We start from the raw sequence: 6,475 nt of genomic DNA, 5'->3' as shown, positions 1-6,475 counted from the left end.
AGTCTTCACCATAGAAGACACAAAAAATATTCCAACGCTGGATAAACAGGGGGCGGTAGGAATGGAGGAGTTAAATACTATTAAGATCACCAAGGAGGTGGTATTAGGGAAATTAATGAGACTGAAGGAGGATAAATCCCCTGGGCCTGATGGATTACATCCAAGGGTCTTGAGGGAGATAGCGGTGGGGATTGTGGATGCATTGGTGATAATTTTCCAAAACTCCCTGGAGGCAGGAACGGTCCCAGTGGATTGGAAAATGGCCAATGTAACACCTATATTTAAAAAAGGAAGTAAACAGAAGGCGGGTAACTATAGACCGGTTAGTCTAACATCGGTGGTGGGTAAAATGTTAGAGACAATTATTAAAGAAACACTAACGGGGCACTTGGATAAACATGACTTAATCGGACAGAACCAACATGGTTTTGTGAAGGGGAAGTCCTGTTTAACGAATCTGCTCGAATTCTTTGAGGAAGTAACAACCCGGGTGGATAAAGGGGAACCGGTGGATGTGGTATACTTGGACTTCCAAAAGGCTTTTGACAAGGTGCCACATAAGAGACTATTGCTAAAAATAAAAAATTATGGGATTGGGGGTAATATATTAGCATGGGTAGAGGATTGGCTAACAAATAGGAAGCAGAGAGTGGGGATAAATGGTTCATACTCGGGATGGCAACCGGTAACTAGCGGGGTTCCGCAAGGGTCGGTGCTGGGACCCCAGTTGTTCACAATTTATATAAATGATTTGGAGGAGGGAACCAAGTGTAATATATCAAAATTTGCGGACGATACAAAAATGGGAGGAAAAGTAGGGGATGAGGAGGATAGGAAGAGTCTGCAAAAGGATATAGATAAGCTAGGTGAGTGGGCAACAACTTGGCAGATGAAATTTAATACTAATAAATGTGAAGTCATTCACTTTGGGAAAAAAAATGATAGGGCAAGTTATTTTCTAAATGAGGAGGAGCTGCGTTGTAATGCAACGCAAAGGGATCTAGGGGTATTAGTACATGAATCACTGAAAGTTAGTATGCAGGTGCAGCAAGCAATCAGGAAGGCCAATGGAGTTTTGGCCTTTATTGCTAGGGGGATTGAGTATAAAAACACGGAGGTCTTGCTGCAGCTGTACACAGTATTAGTGAGACCACATTTGGAATACTGTGTACAGTTCTGGGGTCCATACTTAAGAAAGGATGTACTAGCCCTGGAGGCAGTGCAGCGAAGGTTTACAAGATTAATTCCTGCAATGAGGGGATTGACATATGAGGAAAGGTTAAGTAGGCTGGAACTCTACTCTTTGGAGTTTAGAAGAATGAGAGGCGATCTCATTGAAACATATAAGATCGTGAGGGGCCTTGATCGGGTGGATGCACCGAGGATGTTCCCAATGATCGGGGAAACTAGAACTAGGGGACATAGTTGCAGAATAAGGGGGGGCTCTTTTAAAACTGAGATGAGGAAGAACTTCTTCACCCAGAGGGTGGTTAATTTATGGAATTCACTGCCCCAGGGAGCAGTGGAAGCAGAAACTTTAAATATATTTAAGACTAAAATAGATGGTTTTTTAGCTGCCAAGGGGATAAGGGGCTACGGGGAGAGGGCAGGGATATGGACCTAGGTATGGTTAGTATAGTAAGACCTGAGTGATCTCCTGGACAAGTGTCGATCGCCTAGATTGGGGTCGGAGAGGAATTTCCCGGATTTTTTTCCCGAATTGGACCTGGGTTTTTATCCGTTTTTTTGCCTCCCCCAGGAGATCACGAGGTTCTTGGGGTGGAGAGGGGTGATAGCGGTATAAAGGGGAGGGTAGTGTCTTGTGTTCTGTGTCTTGTGTCTACTGTTTGTGGGTAAGTGTGTCTGTTTAGTGTTCAGCCATGAGCGAATGGCGGTGCGGGCTCGATGGGCCTGGTGGTCTGCTCTCGCACCTACTTTCTATGTTTCTATGTTTCTAATGGAGGAGGCCCAGGACAGAAAGGTCAGTGTGGGAATGGGAAACGGGAAGGGGGAAGGGGATGGGGAAGACCAGCAGGGGGCGTCCAAGAGGTGGGAGAATGTTGGAGATGGGAAAAGATGGGGAAAGTTGAGGTGATTGAAGAAGACCTCATGGTGGGCCTGGAATTCCGAGGTGGGGGAGTAGGGAAACAAAGGTAAGGTCTCTGCTGAGGACAAACCATTCAACAGCATAGGTGTTACAAACTGCAGACACATTGGCGAACAGAATGACAGTAAATGACTTGGAAAGATCAGTGTGTGAATGTTCAAAGCTGAGCAGGAAGTTCATTTAAAGAAGCATTTTATTCATTTAAAGGACATTGTGTTTCTAAACGTGAGGGTTCTAGACAAACTGCAACGACAAACATTTCTTCAAGTTGGAGATGGCGGATCACGTACTGAAGGGAAGATTTTTCGCGACTTCACCTCCTTTCTTTTTCAAAACGTTTGCGCCCATATCAACAGCTGAAAAGAAAAAGGTTCATTTGATGAAGTCAATGCACTAGTTTTGCTGGCCACTACAACTACTGCACTGGGGCTGGGGCTCCAATGCAAGATGTCCTATCAACCACAGCTCCAGTCTAGGGGGTGGTCTGACGAAGGGTCTCAACCCAAAATGTCACCTAATCATTTTCTCCAGAGATGCTGCCTGGCCTGCTGAGTTACTCCAGCTCATTGTGTCCAGGCAGGGGATTTTAAATCCCAGGGTCGACATATTTGAGAACTCCCAGATTGTCTCCGTTCCTGGGGCGGGCAGGCACTCAGTCTTCATCCCGCTGGGCAGGGGGAAAGCCCACGGGAGGTGTTAGTTGCCACACACTGGGGACTCTACACAATTGGGAAGATGCAGGAAATGTAGAGTATGGAAACAGGTTCTTTGGCCCAAGTTGTCCCACATCAACTGAGATGCCCCATCAACACCAGTCCCATTTACCCACTCTTGGCCCACATCCCTCTAAACCTTTCCTAGAGTGGGGAGGGAGATGGGAGATAGGGAAACAGACACAATGTCAAGACGTTCACCAACACAAGCACCGCCACTGAGGGGGGGTGAGGTTACCTTGGTCAACGGCCTGCTCCACCGCTCCTTTTTTCGGTTTTTTCCCTCCCTTCACTGGCTTCCCTGGAAGGAGAAACCGACACTCAGCAATTTAGGCAGTTACCCCACAGCCCGACCCTCCACCCTCATCACTTACATACATGACTCTTCACTACGAGCAACCCCTTATAATCCGCACCCTTCTCCAACCCACCTTTCATTCAAAAGCAGACCAGTGGATTCCATACCCTTCACCGTGATATCTAATCAACAGCCCACCCTCCTCTATAGCACTACAATACGCCCACATCTAACACACTCTAATACAGCTCACACCCCCCCCCCTCTAACTCACTCCAATACAGCCCATACCCCCCTTCCAACTCACTCCAACACAGCCCACACCCCCTCCTCTAAACAGTTCTTCTAAACAGCCGTAGGATCTCAACCCGAAACGTCACCTATTCCTTCTCTCCAGAGATGCTGCCAGACCCGCTGAGTTTCTCCAGCTTTTTGTGTCTATCTTCGGTTTAAATCAGCACCTGCAGTTCCTTCCTACACAAGACTTAGATTCCTCTGTACTTCACTCATTTGCTGTCTTTCTGTATTTAGATGGCAGTTTGCCTTTAGATTCCTCTTGGAATGAGTCCACACACTCTTACATGAAGCAACATTTGCCAAGTTTCTGCCGGCTCACTCAACATATTAATATTCGAATGCAGAGTGCAAATATCCTCATTGCAAGATTGCCTCCTCCCTATTTCCATTCTTAACACACCCAATATATTGTTAAAATATGTGTTTTGGTTACTTAATGTATAGAGAAATAATAAATTGTTTGCATTGCCCCTTGACCAGAATACAGTGTACCTTTCAGCATAGGATTTGATTAAACAAGTTTGCAGGAATTAGCACCATATTACCATAAAAACACCCGAAGAGTTTAAACTTAAAAAGATGCAATAATCAGTAAGATTTTAATTCTTCCCAAGTTTACTGTATCAACCCATTGCTAAAAATAAAAGTTATAGAATCATAGAGTGATATACAGTGTGGAAACAGGCCCTTCGGCCCAACTCGCCCACACCGGCCAACAATGTCCCAGCAACACTAGTCCCACTTGCCTGCGCTTGGTCCATATCGCTCCAAACCTGTCCTATCCATGCACCTGTCTAACTGTTTCTTAAACGATGGGAATGTCCCAGCCTCAACTGCCTCCTCTGGCAGCTTGTTCCACACACCCACCACCCTTTGTGTGAAAAAGTTACCCCTCAGATTCCTATTAAATCTTTTCCCCTTCACTTTGAACATATGTCCTCTGGTCCTCGATTCCTTATTCTGTGGGCAAAAGACTCTGTGCATCTACCCGATCTATTCCTCTCATGATCTTATACACCTCTACAAGATCACCCCTTCTCCTCCTGCGCTCCATGGAATAGAGACCCAGCCTTTCAACCTCTCCCTATAGCTCACACCCTCTAGTCCTTGCAACATCCTAGTCAATCTTTTCTGAACCCTTTCAATTTGACAATATGTTTCCTATAACATGGTGCCCAGAACTGAACACAATATTCTAAATGTGGTCTCACCAACATTTTGTACAACTGCAACATGACCTCCCAACCTCTATACTCAATACTCTGACTGATGAAGGTCAAAGTGCCAAAAGCCTTTTTGACCACCTTATCTACCTGCGACTCCACCTTCAAGGAACCATGCACCTGTACTCCTAGATCCCTCTGCTCTACAACACTACCCAGAGGCCGACCATTCACTGTGTAGGTCCCGCCCTTGTTCGACATCCCAAAATGCAACACCTCACAATTCTCCGTATTATATTCCATCGACCATTCCTCCGCCCACCTGGCCAATCGATCCAGATCCTGCTGCAATTGTTCACAGTCAACTTCACTATCTGCAAAACCACTCACTTTTGTATCATCAGCAAACTTGCTCATCTTGCCCTGTATGTTCTCATCCGGATCATTGATGTAGATGACAAACAGTAATGGCCCCAGCACCGAACCCTGAGGCACACCGCTATTGCACCTCATTTAAACCCCTTCATGCTATGATTTCCCCAGTCTATATTGGGAAAGTTAAAATCCCCTACTACAACACCCTTATTTGACCTGCAGCTGTCTGCAATCTTCCGACACATTTGTTCTTCTAATTCCCGTTGACTATTCGGGGGTCTGTAGTGCACCCCCAACAAGGTGATCATCCCTTTCTTGTTCCTCAGCTCCACCCATAAAGCCTCACTAGACGAACCGTCCGTGATATCATCTCTGTTTAAGAAAGAACTGCAGATGCTGGAAAAATCGAAGTTAGACAAAAGTGCTGGGTGGGGAAACTCAGCGGGTGAGGCAGCATCTATGGAGCGAAGGAAATAGGTGACGTTTCGGGTCTCGACCCGAAACGTCACCTATTCCTTCGCTCCATAGATGCTGCCTCACCCGCTGAGTTTCTCCAGCACTTTTGTCTACCAGTAATATCACCTCCAATCACTGCCGTGACATCCTCGGTAACCAACAATGCAACCCCCACCTCCCCCCTCCACTTGTTCCCTCGCCCCTGTCTCTCCTGAGGCACCTGCTCTAACCTGAACGGAAACCTCAGGAGACTTTGCGCCCCACCCAAGGTTTCCGTGCGGTTGCCGGAGGTTGCAGGTGGTGGAAACAGGCAGGGAGACTGACAAAAAACCTCCGGGAACCGCACGGAAACCTTGGGTGGGCTGCAAAATCTCCAGAGGTTTCCGTTCAGGTTTCCCAAGTGGGACGGGGGCATTACTTTACATGCATTAAAGATCAGGCATAAGGGTTCTCAGGTGAGTAGATTCAAAGCACGGAACAGCCACACTCTGGTGTCTCTGCATAGTAATTACCTTGAGCATCTGTCTGTGTTTTCCCACCTGCGCCGGGCAGCATCGATTGGAGCTGGCCCATTACTGCAACACCAGGATGTCGTCGAGGAAAAACCGAACCGCCACGGAGGGAAGCGAATTAGCTGCACTGGGATTATGCGCTGGACTTTAAAGCAAACGCACGCTCCACCCAAGGTTGTCCGTGTTGTGCTTGGAGTCTGTGCGTGTGAGCTGGGAGCGGTACGGTTGCCAACTGGAGTTTGCTTGCGCAAAGAGAGGAGGATCCAAAATCGTTGACAACAGAATGAAACAAATTGTCCCCTCAGGCAGCAAAACAAAGGACTGCACATTCCGGAGGCATGAGGAACTGCAGGTGTTGGAGTCTTGAGCAGAAAGCACAAAAGTGCTGGAGGAACTCAGCAGCTCAGGGAACATTCAGACTGAAGACGTCACCCATCCTTTTATCTCCAGAGATGCCGCCTGACGCGCTGAGTTACTCCAGCACTTTGTGTCTATCTCCGGTGTAAACCAGCACCTGCAGTTCTTTGTTTCCGCCATCTGTGGAGGGAATGGGT

The 6,475-nt window shown here is 47.1% G+C and overlaps 1 long non-coding RNA gene across 1 annotated transcript; it reads right to left on the bottom strand.

The window, feature by feature from the left end:
* Window positions 1-2,282: 2,282 nt before the first annotated feature.
* Window positions 2,283-6,186, bottom strand: LOC129713037 (uncharacterized). Its single transcript, XR_008726175.1, has 3 exons — window positions 5,922-6,186; window positions 3,059-3,121; window positions 2,283-2,463 (listed from the first exon to the last, which is right to left on the bottom strand). It is a non-coding gene; the product is annotated as an uncharacterized LOC129713037 (long non-coding RNA).
* Window positions 6,187-6,475: the final 289 nt, after the last annotated feature.

The sequence above is a fragment of the Leucoraja erinacea genome, chromosome 34 (assembly GCF_028641065.1).
Source record: "Leucoraja erinacea ecotype New England chromosome 34, Leri_hhj_1, whole genome shotgun sequence".
In the NCBI taxonomy this organism is placed as follows: domain Eukaryota; kingdom Metazoa; phylum Chordata; class Chondrichthyes; order Rajiformes; family Rajidae; genus Leucoraja; species Leucoraja erinaceus.
Note: the sequence above shows the minus strand (reverse complement) of the source record. Positions and strands in the feature narration are given on the sequence as shown.